Source organism: Haliotis cracherodii, unplaced genomic scaffold (genome assembly GCF_022045235.1).
Source record: "Haliotis cracherodii isolate W230 unplaced genomic scaffold, xgHalCrac1.p SCAF_1, whole genome shotgun sequence".
Taxonomy (NCBI): Eukaryota; Metazoa; Mollusca; class Gastropoda; order Lepetellida; family Haliotidae; genus Haliotis; species Haliotis cracherodii.
The window spans coordinates 55232451-55257293 of NW_027266264.1; the positions used below are offsets into that span (position 1 = coordinate 55232451).

Sequence of the window (24843 nt, forward strand, 5' to 3'; positions counted from 1 at the left end):
GATTACCTCTATTGACCTTGACCTCATGAAAGAAGTAAAATAAAAACTGTCCAGATTGATATTCCATCTCCAGAAGTCATGTCAAGTCTGGTCAAAATATTATCATGATATTATCACGTTCTAACAAAGTTCATTATCAGTGACCTTGACATCTATTTTCAACTATCTCCTGGCTAACATGTGTGTGTGTGTGTGTGTGTGTGTGTGTGTGTGTGTGTGTGTGTGTGTGTGTGTGTGTGTGTGTGTGTGTGTGTGTGTGCGTGCACGTGCGCATGCGCGTGCGTGTGTTTTAATACTAGTCCGGACTAATGCCAATTTATAGTGCTAGCTCACTGAGAGGACTTGTTATAAGTCTTGACAGTGATGTACTGTATCTCACTCTGTGCCCAAAACTTTTGAGACAACAGGTCGGTTAGTAACATCATTTTCAGTTGATTGTGCTGTTTTCATTAGACTATACTCAGCTGAGCTTACTCGACTGAACCAGACTTTGGCTTCAGGCAAACTTCTAAAGTCACTTACTGCTGTGCTTGACATGGCCACTGGTACCTTTTTTGAGACAAATAAAAGTCTTGATGGACCAGTTGTTTCACTCCAAAATCTTCACCATTTTACACAAACTACTAATAAAAAATGAGCTGAGGGCACTTTATATATGACCAATAGTCCCACTCCAAGACCCGAACATAGAGCAAGGACTAAGGCTTACAAAAAATAAAAGAATTGGTTGTCAAGCAATGGCCTTTTTTTTATTGTTCTTAAGTATTGTAGCATTTTACTGCCGGGGTTGTGTGTTCGAGATGCGATTTATTTAAATATATGTTGTTGTTTTTTAAAATGGAAAAAATAAAATATGCAGCGGACTTACCGGAAATGATAATGCGGGGGGTGCATAAGAACCAAGACTTTAACATTTTTAGCCTAAATTAACTCTTCAACATAGACTATTATATTGTAAAACAGGTCCTGGGAGTGGTATCCCATTTTGACGTTTTTTTGATTCACATCTGTCAGTGTCCTAACAAACAGGAACAAACACCAAGGATTGATCTACTGTCTTTCATCTATTTCTTATGACCCTGGTACATGACAGGCAAGTACATGTACATTTCATGTCTGAGACGAAGAAATAAAATTGTAATAACATGTGACTTGTCTCTGATAGAACCCAATGCCACACAAACCCACCAACATCTTGTACACATCAGTGGGGACAAACCAATTTAGTAATGATTGTTTTTCTCTCAATGGGTCTTGTGGGAGTTGTAATGCTACAGTATCAATCAGTGCATGTGTGGCCATCATGTTTAGTTCATGATTAGGGACCTAATAATCTTTCTGGATGCTCTCTGGCCATGTGTACCAAATCAAGTATGAAATTCCCTCAAATCAATGAAATTTGTAGTTGGAGTAACAAATGTCACACATTAAACAATGTGCAGGATGTATTCACATCTATGAATCCAACAATGTCGACTGAATCAATAGGCTGGTCATCCCTTGAGTCAAGTAACAAAAGTCACAAGACAACATCGCTCATCCAAACCATGTACATATTTATCTTAAAATTATAGACTGAGAGGGTACAAGGCCTATGAAACTTGTGCCAAATTCTATCGCTGCTACACCTAAATACTAGAGAAGCATCTGCAAGGATCCCCATTAAGCGTGTTAAGTTTGAACACTGAATAGGCAACTTATCTCTGTACGGTATTCTACCACAGGGGCCACTCTCGGAATTTTCTGACATGGGCCGTTTAAGTGAAAATTTCAAATATTCCAGGGGTACACCCACACTTGCCCATACAGCACAATGTTAAAATGGCCCATTGTATTTGAAAATGAGGGCCTTTTTTCAAATTTAGGGGTTAAAAGGACAAGGACCCACCCTAGAATTAACCCTGCTACCCTCTTATCACACAATGAAACATACTGATAAAGACATTGATGTTCAAGATAAGATAAGTAAGAAAACATACATCTTCATAATTAAATCTTCGTTGTCTTCATTGAAATTCCTGCATTCTGATTAGCTGAATTGATCACATGTTATTGCATTCATTTCCCAATAGATGTAAAAAATTGAGCCACACCCACCGAGGCACACTACTTTTATTTAAGAGGAATGTCGGGATTCCCAATATTACAGTCGAGGGATTCCCTTTCTGCTCATGTGTATCGTCAAGCACAAGACATTTAGTGACATTCATGCATATTCATTGTCCAAACAACTCTTTGAAACCGAAGGCCGAGAAGGAATGTAACAGCAAATGTGCAGGCTCACGCACCTGTTTTGTTCCTGCTCGTCTCGGTTCCACAACTTTCATGTCTTTGGGTTTCATTTCTAACTTGCATTTTTTTCCAACTGTGTTTTCCTGTTTTCAGGGAACTAATGGTTGAATCTGGTGGTAACTGACCATGTTATTTGAAACATGTTCCTTACAATCTGACTGTTGCAGTTCTTCTTGCCTCTTGATTAATCATGTTAATATGAGTGAGTGAGTGAGTTTGTTTTTACGGCGCTTTTAGCAATATTCCAGCAATATCACGGTGGAGGACACCAGAAATGGGCTTCACACATTGTACCCATGTCGGGATTCGAACCCGGGTCTTCGGCGTGACGAGAGAACGCTTTAACCACTAGCCTACCCGACCGCCCCCATGTTAATATGAACATTGTCCCATGAACATTATTTGGATCCTACTCAACGATGATTGGCTACTGACTTAGTAGGCGTGTCAAGTTATGTGCATAAATTAAACGATCGCCTGATTCATGTCACGCCACAGTATGTATTCCTACACCTGGAATGTTTACCAGTCTCGTCATTTTTGTCTGTTTTGATATATACAACTGTTTTTGGTTAAACTGTTATTGTTGATAAAACATGTTTTACGTTGTCAATTTAATTATAAGCATTGACTGTGTATTTTTTTCGGTTCATTGAGTGTGCAAACTTTTGTAAGAATCCGCTACAGTTTGCTCATCAGATTTTCTATTCATACCTCAATGAACCTAAAAAAATACACAGTCAATCCTTAAATGGATAACATCTTCTGGTTTATTGCATATAGTGATGTATCGATGTAGATTCTTACAGCTTTATCAAGCTAGAGTGACAACAACAAAGTCATGAGAGGTATTACATCTTGTCTGCCTATGAAGATCTAATCAAGCAAAAGACAACTATTCTATCCTTTTAATCCTTATCCTTACAGTACATCTGGCTTCATTACCTGTGTGCTTCATTACCTGTGTGCTTCATTACCTGTGTTCTGATTGTTATCATTACTGTACATCTGGCTTCATTGCCCGTGTGCTGTTTAAATTTATTATCGTTACTGTACATGATCTGGCTTCATTGCCCGTGTGCTGTTTGTTATCATTACTGTACATCTGGCTTCATTGCCCGTGTGCTGTTTGTTATTGTTACTGTACATCTTGCTTCATTACCCGTGTGCTGTTTGTTATCGTTACTGTACATGATCTGGCTTCATTGCCCGTGTGCTGTTTGTTATCGTTACTGTACATGATCTGGCTTCATTGCCCGTGTGCTGTTTGTCATCCTTACTGTACATCTGGCTTCATTGCCCGTGTGCTGTTTGTTATCATTACTGTACATCTGGCTTCATTGCCCGTGTGCTGTTTGTTATTGTTACTGTACATCTTGCTTCATTACCCGTGTACTGTTTGTTATCGTTACTGTACATGATCTGGCTTCATTGCCCGTGTGCTGTTTGTTATCGTTACTGTACATGATCTGGCTTCATTACCCGTGTACTGTTTGTTATCCTTACTGTACATCTGGCTTCATTGCCCGTGTGCTGTTTGTCATCCTTACTGTACATCTGGCTTCATTGCCCGTGTGCTGTTTGTTATCATTACTGTATATCTGGCTTCATTGCCCGTGTACTGTTTGTTATCATTACTGTACATCTGGCTTCATTGCCCGTGTACTGTTTGTTATCGTTACTGTATATCTGGCTTCATTGCCCGTGTGCTGTTTGTTATCGTTACTGTATATCTGGCTTCATTGCCCGTGTGCTGTTTGTTATCATTACTGTACATCTGGCTTCATTGCCCGTGTACTGTTTGTTATCGTTACTGTATATCTGGCTTCATTGCCCGTGTGCTGTTTGTTATCGTTACTGTATATCTGGCTTCATTGCCCGTGTGTTGTTTGTTATCGTTATTGTACATCTGGCTTCATTGCCTGTGTACTGTTTGTTATCGTTACTGTATATCTGGCTTCATTGCCCGTGTGTTGTTTGTTATCGTTATTGTACATCTGGCTTCATTACCCGTGTGCTGTTTGTTATCGTTACCCTACATCTGGCTTCATTGCCCGTGTGCTGTTTGTCATCCTTACTGTATATCTGGCTTCATTGCCCGTGTGTTGTTTGTTATCGTTATTGTATATCTGGCTTCATTGCCCGTGTACTGTTTGTTATCGTTACTGTATATCTGGCTTCATTGCCCGTGTGTTGTTTGTTATCGTTATTGTATATCTGGCTTCATTGCCCGTGTGCTGTTTGTTATCATTACTGTATATCTGGCTTCATTGCCCGTGTGTTGTTTGTTATCGTTATTGTATATCTGGCTTCATTGCCCGTGTGTTGTTTGTCATCCTTACTGTATATCTGGCTTCATTGCCCGTGTGTTGTTTGTTATCGTTACTGTATATCTGGCTTCATTGCCTGTGTGCTGTTTGTTATCGTTACTGTATATCTGGCTTCATTGCCCGTGTGCTGTTTGTTATCGTTACTGTATATCTGGCTTCATTACCTGTGTGCTGTTTGTTATCGTTATTGTACATCTGGCTTCATTGCCCGTGTACTGTTTGTTATCGTTACTGTATATCTGGCTTCATTGCCCGTGTGCTGTTTGTTATCGTTACTGTATATCTGGCTTCATTGCCTGTGTGCTGTTTGTTATCGTTACTGTATATCTGGCTTCATTGCCCGTGTGCTGTTTGTTATCGTTACCCTACATCTGGCTTCATTGCCCGTGTACTGTTTGTTATCGTTACTGTATATCTGGCTTCATTGCCCGTGTGCTGTTTGTTATCATTACTGTATATCTGGCTTCATTGCCCGTGTGTTGTTTGTTATCGTTATTGTACATCTGGCTTCATTGCCTGTGTGCTGTTTGTTATCGTTACTGTATATCTGGCTTCATTGCCCGTGTGCTGTTTGTTATCGTTACTGTATATCTGGCTTCATTACCTGTGTGCTGTTTGTTATCGTTATTGTACATCTGGCTTCATTGCCCGTGTACTGTTTGTTATCGTTACTGTATATCTGGCTTCATTGCCCGTGTGCTGTTTGTTATCGTTACTGTATATCTGGCTTCATTGCCTGTGTGCTGTTTGTTATCGTTACTGTATATCTGGCTTCATTGCCCGTGTGCTGTTTGTTATCGTTACCCTACATCTGGCTTCATTGCCCGTGTACTGTTTGTTATCGTTACTGTATATCTGGCTTCATTGCCCGTGTGCTGTTTGTTATCGTTACTGTATATCTGGCTTCATTGCCTGTGTGCTGTTTGTCATCCTTACTGTATATCTGGCTTCATTGCCCGTGTGCTGTTTGTTATCGTTACTGTATATCTGGCTTCATTGCCTGTGTGCTGTTTGTTATCGTTACTGTACATGATCTGGCTTCATTGCCCGTGTACTGTTTGTTATCGTTACTGTACATGATCTGGCTTCATTGCCCGTGTACTGTTTGTTATCGTTACTGTATATCTGGCTTCATTGCCCGTGTGCTGTTTGTTATCGTTACTGTATATCTGGCTTCATTGCCCGTGTGCTGTTTGTTATCGTTACCCTACATCTGGCTTCATTGCCCGTGTACTGTTTGTTATCGTTACTGTATATCTGGCTTCATTGCCCGTGTGCTGTTTGTTATCGTTACTGTATATCTGGCTTCATTGCCTGTGTGCTGTTTGTCATCCTTACTGTACATCTGGCTTCATTGCCCGTGTACTGTTTGTTATCCTTACTGTATATCTGGCTTCATTACCCGTGTGCTGTTTGTTATCGTTACTGTACATCTGGCTTCATTGCCCGTGTGCTGTTTGTTATCCTTACTGTACATCTGGCTTCATTACCTGTGTACTGTTTGTCATCCTTACTGTATATCTGGCTTCATTGCCTGTGTGCTGTTTGTCATCCTTACTGTATATCTGGCTTCATTACCCGTGTGCTGTTTGTTATCGTTACTGTACATGATCTGGCTTCATTGCCCGTGTACTGTTTGTTATCATTACTGTACATCTGGCTTCATTGCCCGTGTACTGTTTGTTATCCTTACTGTACATCTGGCTTCATTACCCGTGTGCTGTTTGTTATCGTTACTGTACATCTGGCTTCATTGCCCGTGTGCTGTTTGTTATCCTTACTGTATATCTGGCTTCATTGCCCGTGTACTGTTTGTTATCGTTACTGTATATCTGGCTTCATTGCCCGTGTACTGTTTGTTATCCTTACTGTATATCTGGCTTCATTGCCCGTGTACTGTTTGTTATCGTTACTGTATATCTGGCTTCATTACCCGTGTGCTGTTTGTTATCGTTACTGTACATGATCTGGCTTCATTGCCCATGTACTGTTTGTTATCCTTACTGTACATCTGGCTTCATTGCCCGTGTACTGTCTGTTATCCTTACTGTATATCTGGCTTCATTACCCGTGTGCTGTTTGTTATCGTTACTGTACATGATCTGGCTTCATTGCCCGTGTACTGTTTGTTATCCTTACTGTACATCTGGCTTCATTGCCCGTGTACTGTTTGTTATCCTTACTGTACATCTGGCTTCATTGCCCGTGTACTGTTTGTTATCCTTACTGTACATCTGGCTTCATTGCCCGTGTACTGTTTGTTATCCTTACTGTACATCTGGCTTCATTGCCCGTGTACTGTTTGTTATCGTTACTGTACATCTGGCTTCATTGCCCGTGTACTGTTTGTTATCGTTACTGTACATCTGGCTTCATTGCCCGTGTGCTGTTTGTTATCCTTACTGTATATCTGGCTTCCTTATCTGTGTGCTGTTTGTTTATCTTGCTGTACATTTGGCTACATCCAGTTATCTGTATTACCTGTTGTTATCAATATTAATCTGCTGCTGATCACAACATACATATATATACCTCTCATCACTTGGTTGTTGTCACTCCAGCTTGATAACAGTGTAAGAAACTAAGAATCAACATCTAATCGTTGCTATATGCAATAAGCCATAAGTTGATATAAATAAAGTTGTACTTTTTCTAACTTACTCACCAACTTCTAGAATGCAAATCAAGCAGTAAAGATATATAACCCTATCCACTCCCATTACCAATTACACTGAAGAAAATGTATTTACTGGCTCTTATCAATGTATACTACTGAAAAGATTAAAGAACACAACTGAATAACTGAAGTCATATGAAAGAATTGGGTGTTCTTTACATATTTTGGATGAAGATAAGGATATGTTGCTTCCCAAAATGAGGGAGTGGGTGACTTTTGTGTAAGGAACCTAACCGTCAGCAGAGCTAGAGATAAGCAGCGTATTTGCGTAAAATACCCCACAAAAATATTCAAATACCAATTACTTTAATTAACTTGCGTACAGAAACGCATGCATTAAATGAAAAACTCAAATGTATAAAAACAGCATGCGTAAATACCCAATGAAGATTTTTCAGCATGCATACAAAGGAGCTAATTTCCGAAGCAAAATTGCATGCTAATTTACTTTCCGAGTCAAGCCTATATATTTAGAATAGTTATAATGGTCATACACATCTAAAACATTATTTCATTTTATTTAAATCTTAAAATGTTCACTCTTTTGGGAAAACATCCAACAGAGTTATGAATAGATGGGTGAAAAAATATTGGTTACCCAATGAAAATGTAATAGCCCAATTAAAATAGAAACCCTTGAGTAAACACTCAATTGCTCAAAAAGTTATCTGGAGCTCTGTGTCAGCAATACCACAGCTATCTTCAACACTATCACAAAGGCCACAATCAAGTCTGAAGCATAACAGGACACAATCATCCAGGTTAGATGCCATGTTATAACATTCCCCAACTATGTCAGATCTCAGTAGTCTTACGACAAGCATGACCTGGCATTGATGTTTTCAAGTCAAATAGACCAAATTTTTTTACAAACCTGTAGAGGTTATGAATTCTCTGATGAAATCCTCCTTGGGCCAGTTATTGCATTTTCCTTGCTCAAGAAAATCTACATGACATAGTTGTAACCATTTTCCTTAATAAAAAATGTTACCACACAAAAAACTTCGTTTTTGTATGATATACAACAACCCTTACGGGGCCTCACCCCCCACGGCGCCTCACGCCAGGGGGAGCAACTCTCACCCAAATCACTTTCAATATGTCAAATGCTGACGGAATGTGGGGAGGTGGGTGGCCGTGCCCCAAGGAGGATTTCATCAGAGAATTCATAACCTCTACAGGTTTGTAAAATTCTCTTTCAGATTAAATCCTCCTTGGGGCACTTATTGCATCAAGACAGATTCCCAAAGATAATGTAGGAAGTGGCATCCGTCACAGGCGTAAATAAATACATCGTATTTGATTATTCAACAGAATAAAATATTGAGTTCAATAAATGGAACCAACCTTATCGTGAGGCACCACCGTCGAAAGGCGGGGGCTAGAGACAGGGCGTGGTCGACCATATATTATGATAAAGCCTGTTCTTGCGGCTTGTCATAAGTTGAATCATAACTCGAAACACCCCCCACCCCACCCACTTTTTTGAACAAGTGATATAGGGGTGTAGATCACGAGAGACTATAACCCGCGCTGAGCTAGGCCAGAGGGTCCCCGAAGATCGAAGGAGTACGTGTGCAAAATACGAGTATTATCGAGTAGTAAGGACTGATATTTATCGACCGCAGAAGATAAAATCCGGACCATTACTGAGCAGTATAACCGGAGGACTGTCTAACGAGGTGTGTAATGAGCCACAACGGAGTCTCGAGCACAGTCTCGAGATCTTCCAAGTTCGCCCAATGTCGACGGAGTGCTTGTTGAATGGGACTCATTCTCAAGCACACCCGCCAGACCACATCCACTGTCGCCGCCATGTTGTCCAGTAACTGGAGCCATGTACGAGCAGTGCGACTTGCGCTTAAGGAACTTGATATCTTGTGATAGAGATACAAGTCCTCTCACCGTGTTGAAATTAGCCTCTAGGAAGACTAGATTCTGAGTGGGGCTCAGATCTGACTTCTTGAGATTGACCATCTACCCTCGAGTGATCAGAATGTCTATCACTTCTTGTGTAGCTGACTCAGGGATTGCGATAGAGTTCTTAGTAACCAGTCAACGAGTTACGGATGGCAGAACCGACCTTTCAACCTGGCCACTTGGGCAGGAAACAACATCAGCTTGGTGTACACCCTCGGGGCCGTGGAGATCCCGAATGGTAGAACCCTGAACTGATAACACCTCCCGTCGAAAGAAAACCTCAGGTATTTCTTGAACTCGGGGTGTATGGGTATATGGAGATAGGCGTATTTTAAGTCTATTGACGTTAGCCATTCTCCTGTCTCGACAGCTGAGATCACTGTTTGGTGACTAGGAAATAAGTCGAGTAGAAGCCCTTGCTTTCCTGTCCCTCGGGACCCGGTTCGATCGCAGCTTTCATAAGAAGTGCGTCGACCACGGCACGGAGGAATTCCGCCTTCTCTCGGGTAGCAGGCACCGGAGTGTGCTTTATGTTTCCACCGAGGCAAATGGCCATCCCTTATAGTGGACGGGAACCGAGGATTGTGATGTAACTGTCTCCCATTCCTTCAGGAATAGAGCCAGTCGGCCGCCTACGGGGACATCCCGCTGGAGGCAGTGGACCCAGGCTGTCGACAGTTCGATAACTTGCGACTGTGGGTCCACCAAGGTCTCTTCGGACGATGGGTTCCCAAACCCGCAAAAAAGCTATTGGCCTCGACCGGCTTCCTTGCCCCGGCCTCTCTTGCGCCTCCCGTCGCCCTTACCTGAAGGAAGCGACTGCATCCAAGCAGGTGTGGACTTCTGACCCGGTGCGTCAGCGTAGGAGGGGTCTAGTGGAGAGGCCCGCTTACGTGGTTTTAACGCTTAGTACCTCCAACAAGGCCTTAGAGTCTTTGATGGAAGTATACAATTGAGCAGCCTCTCGGACCACCTGCTGAGCCCCAGGGAAGAGGGTGGCACCCATCTTATACGGCAAAGCAAGTAGGTCTTGGCCTGTGGAAGTCGAGTATTTAGATACCGACATCAACAGCCTGCGCATGACCATACCAGCGCGCATAATGAGGAGGCACAGCTACGAATAGCGTCCCGCGCAAGATGACTGAACTTCCGTTAGTTGCGCGGCCAACTCCGAAGAGTCGGCCGGCCCCTCTCCCGCTAACTCCCTCTGTACAGCCGACAGATACTCGGGGTGTGCGGACACACAGAGCTGTTGGCATACATTATGATATTGCTCCTCGAAGCATATGTAAGCAGCTTTCAACCGACAGCCCTGCTTGACCTTATTCAATTTGGGGGTCTCAGACTCCGGCATGGGCGCAGCCACCTGCGGCAGTACCTGGACAATCCTGTCCCGCACGTGCCTCTGCACCCGGCCCGAAGCGGAGTCGAGGTGCCAAGGTGCCGGGGGTTCAAGGGAACACACCTGGCACTAGGCTAGGTATCCACTAGTCGAAGCCTCGGCCTCGGAAGAGGCGTCTGGCTCCGCTAAGGAAAATTGTGCGTCGGCAGTGCACAGGCCGGTGCCTGCCACCCCCTGCTGGGGAGCGACCTCAAGCTGGTGCCGAAGCCCGGTCTCGGATCGTCCCCGTGACCAAGGGAACCCACTGGCTCCGGGCTAGGTATTCACTAGTGGAAGCCTCGGCCTCGGAGGAGGCGTCTGGCGCCGCGAGGGAAAATTGTGCGTCGGTAGTGCACGGGTCGGCACCCGCCACCCCTCCGCTGGGGAGCGACCTCAAGCCGGAGCTCGGTCTCGGATCATCCCCGAGACCAAGTGAACCCACCTGGCCTCGGGCTAGGTATCCACTAGTGGAAGCTGCCAAAGAAGTGCAGGAGAGGGTGCAGTGCTTACTACGGGGACCCTCGAGCCTTCTCCCCCGGCCCCCGGAGAGGGAGATGGGGAGACAGTCTCGGCAGCTTTTTATTTTTTTATTTTACCCTTTTTAGATGGGGAGGGGGGGTGGGGAGGTCTCAGCAGATCTGATATCTACCCCCACCTTTAAAAGACCTCTTTAAAGTGGAGCAAGTCAACTTGTCTCTTTTGGGGGGCCCGGGGGGTAAAGGCAATGCCCGTCCTCCGCCAGACCTTTAAGGCAGCGTTCGTGCCTGTCTTATAACAACCCGTACACAGTTTGAAGGTCTTTGTAAAAAAGACCTAATTTCTGAGGTGGGCGGGAAGGGTATTAAAGTGTATCAGTGCAATATAAAGATCGGAAAGATACGGGCATAAATTGTAAAACTAGAAGCAAAGGCGTAATGTAGAATGCGATTTGTAACGCGATACTAATAGCCAATGTCGTAGTAAAATTATAACACCAAAGGGGGCGTGTTACGCGCCAAGGTGTAAAAACCCGTAAAAAAGGTAAGTGTAGTTTATAAATTAACACACCACCTTGGGTTTTTGTAAAGGAAAAAATTGTAGACCAATGCTGTATGATATAACAAAACCCCAAGCCGTTTCTAATGGCCTTGGTGTTACATGTATCAGCCCGTGGAACTACAATATGGACGCCATTACGGCCATTTGAATTCAAAGATAACGTGCACGTGGCGTATAATTACAACTCTATAACTTTACAATGCGAGGTATTACGCATTAGGTATACATACAGTTTGGCCAGCCATGGTTCTTGTCGAACGATAGATACTCTTATTTTGTCTTGTGTGAAAAATCAGCACGTCTGTCTCCTACAGATGACATAAGGAAAGTGATTTGGGTGAGAGTTGCTCCCCCTGGCGTGAGGCCCCGTAAGGGTGGTCGTATATCATACAAAAACGAAGTCTTTTGTGTGGTAACATTTTTTATTAAGGAAAATGGTTACAACTATGTCATGTAGATTTTCTTGAGCAAGGAAAATGTGATAAGTGCCCCAAGGAGGATTTAATCTGAAAGAGAATTACATCCTTACTTTAATATGTTTCATATGGCATTGTTGATTTGATGTTGCAAGTGTGTACAATAATGTCTGATATAGCATCATCATAGGGTTGAGCTACAGATTTTGTGCCAAGGGGTGTTTCTGCACATCTCGAAGTGACAGACTGTCACATGAGTGAACATGACATAAAATCTCTTGCAGCCAAGCTGCCCATCCCTGGGACTGAAGCCGTAACCTGCACAAAAACTTGGATCTACCTCACTACAGACTGAGCTACGAAGGCCTTGACATGTGCTCATTTCTTTGGTCTCTACTGTATCTCTGACAACATATATATATACCGTATACCACTAAACATTTAAAAAGTGATTTTCTGAAAGTCCAGATTGTGGATAAATTTGAATGGATGTTTGAAGATGATTTAGATTTGGGCATGGATCTGGTGCATGTTAAGTTTCATTTCAAGTAATAATAAAGATTTAAGCAAAGAGTGCAAGCATTGTGCAATATCATTATTAGGGTGCAGCATAACAATGTGTGTTTGTGTTGAGTTAATGAAGGGGAAGAAGTTAATCCTTGTTGCATCCTTGTTGCTTCACCTCCCTCCCAAATGACAACAAAATTAGTCCTTAAGTTCACTCTGATGCATGAGCCTGAACAATACTACACACCTCCAGCTCAGGTCAAATATCAAAATACTGCGAATACTGGTCTGTGTGTTTAATATGCTTAAGGCCCAATACAGGCTACCTGTGGTGCCCATGTACCATTATGCTCATTAAATAACTGAAAAAATGGCATACTTATGGCTGCAAATAAGAGTTTTCGTGTGGTTGACAAGGTGACCATATTTCAAATATTGGATTTGCCCCCTACAAATTTCTATATGCTCATTCATGGGCAGGTGTGTGAGACATTTCAGGTTAATTGGTCCATTACAGACAACAAATGATGCACCGACAGACCACAAACAAGTAAGTCATGACATAAAACGTGGAGGGTGGAGACTTTATATCAGGGGTCCGGAAATCGTCATATGCGCCGGACATGTCCGATTGGGAATCTCAAATGTCCGGTTTAAAATATTGCTTACCAGACATTTAAATTTTTCTGTCCGGACATTTTAAAAAGTATTGTCCGGACATTCTTAAATTTTGAAAGGACATGATCAACAGTTAGGACTGAGCAGTTTCTGTCTGCAGTTGTAACACAATGAAGAGTATCTACACTGACAAGCTTTGTTTGTTTTGATTGCTGTAAAAATACATCGTACCTACATGCTAGTCCAATCGGTCAATCACTGTAATAGGCAATAAACTGAGTTGACACTGATTAATCGACTATTAATTACTGAGAACATCTTGTTAATTTGAGGGAAAGGTGTTTACAACTGTACATAAATACCTTGCATCATCGATGTACCTCATTATCCTCAAAATGCTACGATACGTAACCTCAGACAAGAAGCGAAAGCGTGACGACAGCCAGTCGACCGATGCAGATCAGTCGAGCGGATCTGCCAAACCCTCAAAGTCTGGACGATCATTTGTAAGTCGTGGCTAACGACTTTCACTTGGTTGACATACAATGAGGAATTGCAGATTTTATTGTTTTCAGTAGCTAGTCGTATATTGAATCTTGATTGACCGCCATTTTGCTTTCTGTGACGATCAATAGTCAAATCTTTTTATGGTCAATAATTAAGAACAGATGAAAAAAAGTATTCAAATAACTATTGCTATCAAAGATATTTTAGTATTTGTGATTATATTATCTATCTTGTTTTTAAATAATCTTTAGTTATTTAAAAAAAACTTTTCTTCCGTGAGGTCACTACGTTAACAGATCGTTATTTTAACAGAAACAAATGTATGTTTTCCATGTATATCTATAATGATATTATTTGTTATTAATTGTCCGGTGAATTAAACAATTTAGATTAAAACAATTCATAATTGGTTATATTATGAATACGTAACAACTTGTAATGTGTGTGAAAAGTTGTACTAAAATACGCTATTTGAAGGGGGCGTGGCCTAAATGCAAATGTCCGATTGGGATTTTATATTTTCCGGACCCCTGCTTTATATCATCGTTGCCAACAACAAAATTCATACTATGATCCTTCAAACAAATAACAGGCGTTATCAGCGAGTCTTTTGCATGCACAAGAAACAGCGGTTTCCTCTACTGCAGTGGCGATGTAACCTGACGTTTGATTGACAGGGCCAAGCTACAAGGTTGTTGAATAGGCTTATTAGTGTACACTCAATTTTTTTGAGGAGCGCCCACTATGTGCCCACACACCCAAAATATCTCATAATACACTCTTAATTCCATTCAACAACAAAGACAAAGGCCATTCAGGGTTGGAAGATGTATTTTCACTGGTCCACATAAATGAGCTGTCATCTACCTCATGAGTGAGTGAGTATGGTTTTATGCCGCTTTTAGCAATATTCCAGCAATATCATGGCGGGGGACACCAGATATGGGCTTCACACATTGTACCCATGTCAGGAATCGAACCAGGGTCTTCAGCGTGACAAGCGAACGCTTTAACCACTAGGCTACCCGACCGACCCTCATCTACCTCATGGAAAAGGTACTACTTAGTAGTAGTCATCCACAAGGAGATATCACCAGTTCTTCCTCAATTTTACTAGTCTCTGACTAGCAGACTTATGTCAAGTTGTAATCCTAGTGTCGTAAGAGACATACTCAGTGTAAATGGTGAAAAGACAAGTGAACAAAATAATCACTTATAAAATACATCCTCTCTCATCCATACTTCACAAATTACATTTCCATTCATATCATGCACTTATCAATAGGGATGGGTACTGGAGGTTTAAACTTATAAAGTGTATCACAGCCTTCTGTGATGCACAAGGCTGCATTGCGATATGTATGATGATATATTGTACAATTCTTAATTTTGAATTCAGAAGAAATCTGAGATATTAAGGTATGAATTGAAGATTATAAATGGAACAAAAAAAGATGCTGGTACAACATGATGTTTACGCAGCCATATTGGGACCCCAGATGCATGCTGCTGGGTAGCGAAGACATTTGGAACGAAAATAAAATACAACACATGATAAACATCTCTATTTGAAATCATCCGATATATTGAGCATGAAAAAATGATATTGTGATACGTATCGTGGAAGGAACGAACCTCAACTTACTAATATACCGATAATACCGCACACCCTTACTTATCAACAATTGCATCTGCAAGTGATGTTTAAACCAGTATGTATAATGGGAGGAGATCCTCAGCTGTTTCCCAGCCTCAACGGTTTGAATCATTCAGACCACAATTTCTATTCCAGGCACAAATAACATGTCTTTCTTCAATCAGTGTGACCTCAGCCTGTCGTGTAATTTGTACCTGTGACTGTCTACATGTCCCAATTAGCGGCCCTCAAGCAGCTGTTAGATAGATAGATCCACACAGAAAATCCTCTACCATGTCTACAGTGCAGTGGTCGAGGCAAGCTTCTTGGTGACTTCATTGATTTTTCTCAACCTTCTGCTGAATTTTGCGCTGGATAACAAAACAGCTGACATACAAGATTAGAAATTAGAAGCCCTAATGTGTGTTGTCCGTCACTTCACTCCCCCATATAGATCTCATCAAAGGTTCTACTGAACATGCTCAAGATGCAGTATCCACCTACACTTTTCATATTTTATGGTTCACAAATTTTCTGCTCCATCAGCTTCAATAAGACAAACGAAATATACATTTGTATAGCGAACTACTATTGTATTTTATTTGAAATGTGGTTGTTTTGATAGGAAAAACGTAAATGCTAATTGTTTAAAAATATTCACACAAAAATGTTGGCTTCTGTCAGACTTTGTTCTTATTTTGGAAGTGTTCGTTATGGCCAAGGTCCATATATATACGCATCTGTTAAAATATTATTCAAAAAGTTTAGTTACCATGCATACTTTTGTTAGATTTTTGTGTTGTTGCATCTCATCCATCACCATGATCAACCAGGGGCGGTCTGGTAGCCTAGTGGTTAAAGCGTTTGCTCGTCACGCCGAAGACCCAGGTTCGATTCCCGACATGTGTGCAATGTGTGAAGCCCATTTCTGGTGTCCCCCGCCATGATATTGCTGGAATATGGCTAAAAGCGGCATAAAACCATACTCACTCATTCATGATAAATAATAAAGCAGTAGGCAAGCAAGAAAAAATTCAGTCCCTTCATATTCTCTGATGTTTTGGACACCAGATAATCAAATCTGAAAATACAAATAATGTTGCCTTGAACAAATGCAGCTACAGACTTCTATCCCCAAGAAACTGGACTTCAGAGCCCTGGACTGTCCAACAGACACTGTCAATGTCCTGCAGTTGTCCCCAACCGACACCATTCCCCTAATGACTTCACACACTCCTCACCTTTCAATTAGAGATGTTTGCTCAACATGTAATTTGGATGTTGAGCCCAGAAGGACAAGAAGTCCTTGGGTGACAAGGTCAAGCTGTTTACTTGCTTCTGAATGAATTCAGTGGATCTATTGATGCATGCTAGAGTTCCCTTCAGAGACAACAGAGGAGATCATCTTCATTAGAACATCATTACAGATGTCATAGAGATATTGGCTCCCCCCTATCAACCAGTGAAGTACTACAGCAAGCAGCTATAGGACTTGGGGCCCATATACACAGGGATCCATCAGGGCGTTCACAGAGACCAATATTTGATGTCTACAGCAAATGTCGGTCAATATTACCAAATGGAAATCTAAATTCTCCCAATAAATTTTCATAATAACACTATGTTTTAGCATTGCTAAGGTGGCACATAATTTACTAATCACATGACCAATATGTTAAAACGATGTACAACCCGTGAAGATTCTGGGGTAGAATATGTTTCAAGCAACCCAAACTTGCCATAAATGGTGACTATGCTTGTCATAAAAGGCGACTAACGGGATCGGGTGGTCAGGCTCGCTGACCTGGTTGATACATGTCATCGATCCCAATTGCATGGATCGATGCTCATGATGTCAATCACTGGATTGTCTGGTCCAGACTCAATTAATTTACAGACCGCTGTCATATAGCTGGAATACTGCTGAGTGCGGCGTAAAACAACAAACAAACATAAAACAACATCCCAGTAGTTTTATTTTGACATGGAGACTCACATTTAGTCTATAAAAAAATAAATGATTTAATTATTTTATTGCATTTACATGTATTAATATATATTAATATATATTAGAAATGAGCCCAGGGAATCTATTCATTTTCTGAAACAGGAGCAAGCTAGACTTTCCAAAGTATTGTAGACTTGCTAGAGACATTTCCCATATACTATGACCACTTTGTGGATCAGGCCCTAACAGTAAAAACTAGGTCCTCCAAGTCAGCCATTGTATAAATGCTCAAGTCCAGAACATCCCGAACATCCATGTCCACAACAGTGATCAGTAATGCTGAGAACCAAAGAATTATCACTTACATATTCTATAAAGAGAACATCATCCAAAACAATGCATCCCTGGCTATGTAATTCTTCCTCATCTCCATTTGGCAAAACTGCACAGTCATCATCTTCCAAGTACTGTATCATTCCAATATTCATGTACACTACACCTTAATCATGTAAGTGGAAATAGGATATTCAGTATAAATATGTCAAGCCAACTCATTAATGTCATCCATATTTATGTTGGTAAAACATACTGGCTTACAGAAAATGATGTACTGAGTTACATACATGCCGAGTAATCACATTCACAATTTATCATGACCGCCTCCGTGGTCTAGTGGTAGAGCGTCCGCCCGGAGAGCGGAAGGTTCGGGGTTCAATCCCCGGCCGCTTCAAACCAAAAGACGTTAATAGATGGTACTTGTCGTAACCCTGTCTGGCGCTCTGCATTAAGGGGCTATAACAAAGACTGGCCAGCTCGGAGTCAGTATACTGTGTCTGAGTGGGGTATTCATGTTAAACTGCTGCATGGTATCTCAGTGGGCTAGCACTATAAATCAGCATCAGTCCTGACAAGTTCAAGCAGCCACCAGCCAGCCACACATCCGTCATATTGCTGGAATATTGCTGAGTGCGGCGTTCAACAACAAAACAACACACACATGCATGCACGTCGCTATATAAGTGCAATAATCTTGGACGCGACGTTAAACCCAATTTCACCTCACCTCACCTCACCTCACCTCACCTCACAATTTATCACACAACTCTGGGTAAACTATTCTAGCAGCTGTGAAACAAAAACAGGACATAAAATGAACAAGAGCTTCAGGCAAGTTATAGTCATAATCAGAACAGCTGAAGCCAGAAATCTTTATTCCTAGGTTCATAAGGATGATGTTACTTCCTTGTAGAGTATCAGCCAACATTATCAACTGCTCTAGATACCCTAGTATCATACATGTATACAATAGATAATTCAAACATTTATTTGGAAATTACACAATTCTGATTGGTCAATCAGAGGTTTCACAGATGCATCACCATGCAAACCAATATTTGAAAAAAAAATGTCCTTAGTTAGTCATTGTCACCAGGCATTTTGAAATCATATGTACAAAACACAGTTTTTCGTTTAGAATATTCAAAGTATGTGTGGCAATAGATGTTGGGAAGAAAACAACAGAAATTAACTGAGAGAGTATGTTTCAAGTCTGGGGATAACAGTTAGCCTGAACGCATTTCCAAGCATGGCTAAATCTACAGGTACCTTAGCTCTACACTGAAAACACAACATGTTCATCTTCTAATTGTTATTAATCATCCTCATTTATCATGTTTATACAGGGAAAAGCACATGGACCAGTTTCCCCAATAATGATAACAAGGCAAACTGTCAAGAGAGACAATTTCAAATTGCAGGGAAGACAAGTACCGGCAAGTCGACACAAATACTTTTGGCACAGACTAAATACTGATATATTTGGTGCAATATTTCACATGAGATTATTCTACTACAACGACATTACTTTATAAAATCAAAATACACATCCGTTCTAAAATTGTTGTAATCATAACAATCAATACACGGTTTTCCTTTTACCACAGATAAATATACACAGATAATTTCAGATACTAGCAAATTTACAACACATATAAACATCTGGTACCCTATTTTACCTATAACATCAAGACATTGGAAACCTATAAGCACAACAACCAGTTATTGGAAATAAACAAAAGCTGAAACTGGAATGGAATTATTGTTATTTATTACCTCTGTTCAACAACATTCCAAGTATAAGTTGGCACTCTGAAAATAAGCAGCCAGACAAACTAGAGATTAACATAATGAGCAACATCCCTCCCTATATAACGGTATGATGACACGCAACTCAGTAAAAGAATTCACCCAACAAGAGCACCTGATCTAATTAGTAGTCTTGTACAAGAAGCATAGGTTTCTAGGGACTATTCGAAGAATCCTCCAGGAAGGACAGGTGTGATGGAACAAATCATTAGCAAAGTGTGGCTTTTAATATTATGTTTCACAGGATTTATTCTAGCTTTTCCACAAACGGTTGGTCCAATTAAAAATAATATAAATGAGCTTTGTCAATCATTTATTTATTTATTGATATGAAAGTCATTCTACTAGGGAGTTAAAACTGCAGGTGGCTTTTTGAATCACTGATAGTGATGTAGATATGGAATTTCAAAGAACATTTTTTATTGAATAAGAGGGACTAAATTACTAGTGGGAGACATAATAAAAATATATTCTTTTTAGTTTCATTTATTTTCTTTTTCAGTAGGGGTGGCAGGCCTGTGAAATGAAATATAAAAAATGTGTGGCCTTACTATTTAGGTGGGAACCACTGGCATTCAATGGCCTCTCTATTACTAAAAAGCTCTAATTGACAGTAATTGTCCTGTCTCCTCAGGGCCACCAGATGTCTTATTGATTCCATGAAGTCATAGGCTGATCATCGCAAAGGCATTGTATTGGTAATTTCTATACACTCCCGTAAAAACAGAAAGAATTTTTTTTTTTCTTCTCTAAATTTACATTTTCATGTAGACTTTATGAGCCCTGATAATGATCCTTGATCTATCAACAGCATAGCCATGGTCATGGGTTTTGCCCACTGGCAAATACACAAGAAATGAAGCATGTTCTGAACACTTTTTGTACAAATGGACATATGCAAAACTTAGTCGTTTGGTGAACTGGAAGCAGACTGGAAGCAGACTGGAAGTCATTCAAACTGTCCTATAAACACACATATAACAGTCTGCACCATACACTTTTGAAATCATATACCCTAACTTGTCTTTTGGCATAATGTTCCGAAGATTCTAGTGTGATATGATATTTGGACTGTTATTAGTTGAGCTGACTACAAGGACAAGAAATTTGAAAGTCCATTGAAACATCTGGCTAAAGTCGCTGACTACAAACGTTATATAAAATTACATTACAGGGCTGCAGTAAGAAAATTCTTATTTCTTATTACCTGACCGTGCTGACAATAGGACCTGAATGAACCATGAAACCATAACGACATTTTTGCTGAGTTTGCAAAAGTAATGTGTTTATAATATTAATATTAATTTTAATTATTATCAGAGAATCACACTCCAACGTGGCCCCTGCAGCGTTACCAGGCAGGTGACTGCATGTCATTTCCAAAGGGTAAGGGACATGTACAGTAACCATCTTTTCTCAAGCCCATGTCTCTTACACATTCTGTTTGGTCTAGAAAGTTCATATAATAATTGGTGGAGAATGCACTATGCCGTACACCTACAACCATTTTGGTTAGAGATGTGCAGTAATGGTTTCTAAGTTTTTCAGATGCTATTTTTGTCACCTCGCTAAAATAAGAGGAGGGTTTCGGGGGCTTGCCCCCAACTCAACAGCTAGAATTAGATCTTTCTGTCAGTATTATGCAATGTTTAATTACCAAAGTAGACACAAAATGCAACGTGTTTGCTGAAATGTGACTCTGATAGATGTCACTGTTGAGGTTGTCACACGCCATTATCCATAATAGAACTTCTATTTCAAGTATGTTTTCGATGTTGGTGTCCAAATGTTTATGCATCCTTTTGATATTCAATTTTAATGTTTACTCATATTTAACCATACATACGCAAAAGGGTCATTTTTTCTGCTTATTTTGAGCTTCATCGCCCTTATTTTCAAAAAGTGATGCTGTCACGTGCAGCATTATTAGTAGCATCAAACAAACATGGCGGATAGGTGTCCAGTACAATGCATGTGTACCAATAATTGTCCACCTAATAACATTAAGTGTTTTAAACATATTTATTGCACAGAATGTGTGAAGCTGGTAGACAAGTAAAGACTTATGTCAATACCGCTTCTGTTGCTATACAAATGTCATCAATTATAATGTACAGTCAATGGTAAGTAATAAGGTATTTATTTTTCATAAAAACACAGTTATCGACTCAGAACGTGCTGAACGCGCTGAAGTGAGAGAGTGAGTTGGGTTGAACACCGCTTTTTAACATTATTCCAGTTATATCACAGCGTGTCAGCTTAATGTGGGAGGAAAGCCCTAAGTGATGCAGTTCTCAGACGTTTACCACTTTGGTGAAACCCATGAGCACAGGAAACATAATCGGGGCGAACTGGGATTCGAACCCACAATCATAGGTTTCTGGTGTGCCAAGGGACACAACTCTGCACAGCGAATTGCAGTGCCTCAGACGACTGCTCCCCCCGTGCCCCCACATGCTGAAGTAAAAGGCTATTAGCAAAAATAACTGACATGAGAGATTATAGGATAATTTGCATAAAAATGTACTGAAAATGATGCAAAGACCAAATTTGGACTAGTTGACTCAAAAGTTAAAGGGTACAAGCACTGGAACTGGACACAGTTGGTCTGTGAGCAGCAGCATTCTAGTCACAATGGTAGACACAGCCTGTAAATAATCAAGTCTAGACCAGGCAGACTGGTGGTTGATATATGAGCAATAGTGAAGGTTTGCCAATATTATAAGGGATGTACTATTTAACATTCTGGTGACAGCTTGGAAATTTTCTTAAAGACTGGATATGTTTTCAGTCACTATCAAAACATGCAAAGTAATTTCTGAACAATACATTGTTTTTTTTAACAAATCATTGTTTTTCACCAAATGCAGAATGTCCGGCAAGCAATTGAGGTACATGTACCTTTAACATTAGAGAAACTGACTTGGACTAGCGGGCTACTTGCATCCTTGTGAACATTTGCCTATTACAACAACATGAATACTTGGCAAGAAATATTCTGGCCGAGAAAAAACATGATAGAAAATCAGGGTCTGAAACAAATGGGATTTTTTCAAAATACACGCCCTTTAAAAGTAAGCAAAGAAATAGCATTTTGGGTCCAATATTTCGTAATCATGGTAAAATTGATTTACCCAGATTAAGTGTTATCCATGGCAACTGCATTTTCATTCATAAGTGGTATAATTCTGCAAATATTTGCTTATTCAAAATGACGACAGGAAGCGCCGTAACAATCTTGACTGTTATTCACATTGTTGCTGGTGTGCCAAAATATATATGTGCATAACCATGATACAAGATGAAATAGATTACAAAATTCAAGTATAAAATATTTGAAGAGAAACTAACTCATTGCCAAGCCCGTTGCTGACAATAACGGTCATTCATTTGCTTCCAACTAGTACATTTTCTCAAAAACCAGCAAAATGAACTAACTCAAGTGTTATTTATGGCACAGTGTTGATTATTTCCCAGAGATTGGAAATGGTGAATCTGTCCCTCCTACTTAACCAATATGTTTCCTTATATGTTAATATCAATTATTAAACATTCAACTTTCTGAATTAGAGCGAGTGAACTTTGCTCAACACCATCTTCATTAGTATTAAGTTATTTCACTATATATCAGCTTCAAGTGGAAGGAAAGCCTGCAGTGATGCAGGTCATAGATGAATACCACCTTGGTAAAAGCACAGGTATGGTTCTGACAAACCTAGAAATTATTGGGCCGAAAAATGGGATTCAAACCCACAGACATAATTTTCTGGCACAACTAATGAACCGAAACTCTGCACAGATAATGGTGGCATTTTAGACGACTGAGACACCATGTCCTCTGCAGAATTAGAAAGAGGAATTATTAATTATCACATGCAATGATGCACTCTTTTGAACCACTGAAGATCCACCATTAGATTATTCTACACCGACCATGCTGACGGTGATCACTGACTAGAGGACCTATCTATTCCGCCCTGGAGTTTCCACAAGGGTACATCAGAAGTCACTCAACCATAAATATTATTAATTGAAAGTAATGAAGAAGAAGTTGATTATTGGGAAAAAGAATGTGAAGACACCATCACATTGTATGCACACAGCATACAATTAATCTTTTCATCTTATCAGATATGGAATATAAAATAACAGTTGTATTTCTGACATGCCTGCATGATCATATATATTATATAACGTTTAAAAATTGACTTCAGTATTTATTTGTGTTTATGAAGGAATAATCGTAAAAGCCAGAGTACATACTATGTAAATCCACAACCTCATAAAATGAAGAAATCTTCATTATGTACAGCGGTAGAAACTAACGGTGCTGCAGTCCAAAAATGATAACATATAGCATAGCCCTTAAAATGACAAATTTCTACAAGTCCTTATGATACCTTAACTATCTTTGCACTTTATTGTCTAGTAAGTTAATTAGAATTTCTCACCTCTTAATGAGCAACTCAGATTAATTAGATAAACTCAGTGTCATGAGCATGTCAATAAATAATGCTAAACACAGATTGTCAGAAGCATGATAAGTGAACCACTTTTTGGTACTTCACCTCCAACCCAGCCCTTGTCAATATTTCATGTACAATGTATGTGTATGCAAATAAAGATGAAAGATATTTGCTTTTCATTGTATCTACAGTCCATCTTTTGCACTCTGTATGACGGCGGTCTGTAAATAATCAAGTCTGGAGCAGACAATCAAGTGATTGACATCATGACAGGATGACCTTGTCGTAAACCCGACTTTTTTATCAGTCTCAACCGAGTCCGAATTTGACTGATTCCACTGTATACGTACATCATTACTCATCATAAAATCAAGTTCAGGCTGTCAATACCACAATTTCTCCTTCCTTATCACCTAGAGTTGCTTTAAACAAGGAAATACAGCGACATCCTTAAATTCTTGGAAGTCAAGTGCAGTGTGCCACATGGAGCCAGACATAAATTAGTTCACACTCACAGCATTAAATGGCCACCAACTACAGTAGTTCTCGCCATTTTTCCTGTGTTAATTTTTAAATATTATGTGCAAAAATTTGACTGTACCATTTACTTTGATTTTTGTGAAACTTTTAGCAAATGCTTTTATTTCTGTCCATGGAAAAGGTTAGAGTCTATTTATGTTATAACACGACGACCGAGAATCAAAAGAGTGGAAATAGGACTTTCTCATCAACTGACTGTACAAGTTATTGCCATTGGTTAAACAGCACATGATCATGCACACCTCTTAAGTTATTCATAATATTTCATATCATCTCTGGTATCACATTCAAATGCTTTTTTCAGTCAAATTCAATCTACAGATGCTTTTCCATGACATTATGTGCATGTACTACGGATTTCATGATATATTCAGGTTATGCGCATACAAAGATCATATATTCAAGGAGAAATGAAGCAATGA

The 24843-nt window shown here is 40.2% G+C and overlaps 1 protein-coding gene across 7 annotated transcripts in view; it reads right to left on the minus strand.

The window, feature by feature from the left end:
* LOC139479553 (dmX-like protein 2) overlaps positions 1-24843 on the minus strand; it is a 110326-nt gene that overhangs the window by 84420 nt on the left and 1063 nt on the right. The window lies entirely within an intron of this gene.